This window comes from Odontomachus brunneus, unplaced genomic scaffold (genome assembly GCF_010583005.1).
Source record: "Odontomachus brunneus isolate Ranch 3 - 2012 unplaced genomic scaffold, Obru_v1 Obru_scaffold_491, whole genome shotgun sequence".
Classification (NCBI taxonomy): Eukaryota; Metazoa; Arthropoda; class Insecta; order Hymenoptera; family Formicidae; genus Odontomachus; species Odontomachus brunneus.
The window spans coordinates 3,697-4,112 of record NW_022639941.1 but is presented as its reverse complement, the minus strand read 5'-3'; positions in this window follow the sequence as shown (position 1 = coordinate 4,112).

Genomic DNA, 416 nt, shown 5'->3' with positions numbered 1-416 from the left:
TGGGGCCAAAGTATACGGCTTTTGAGGAACACCGTCAGTCTGCGTGTCAAATTCCTTCTTCTACGTGGCTCCTAGAACAAAAATCTAAATTTTTTCTTATTAATAACAATATGTTTTAAGTCTGTACGTAGGGATTTTACGAAATTTCGATTTTTAAGAAAATGGCGGTCATTTAAAAAAAATTCAATTTTTCAGGGTAAAAAAAGTTTATAAAACTGTGCACCAAAAATAAAATAACAACGCTACAGAGAAAATCCTATGTACATCCTTAGATTATACCATAGGGAAGAATTATGCAAAGTTTCATGTCAATCCGATGAAAAATGGAAGACTAATTTGACACGCAGATTTAAAAAATATCGTTTCGAGAAAAACGCGTTTAAAGTTTTACATACATGAAACTAATAAATATTTTC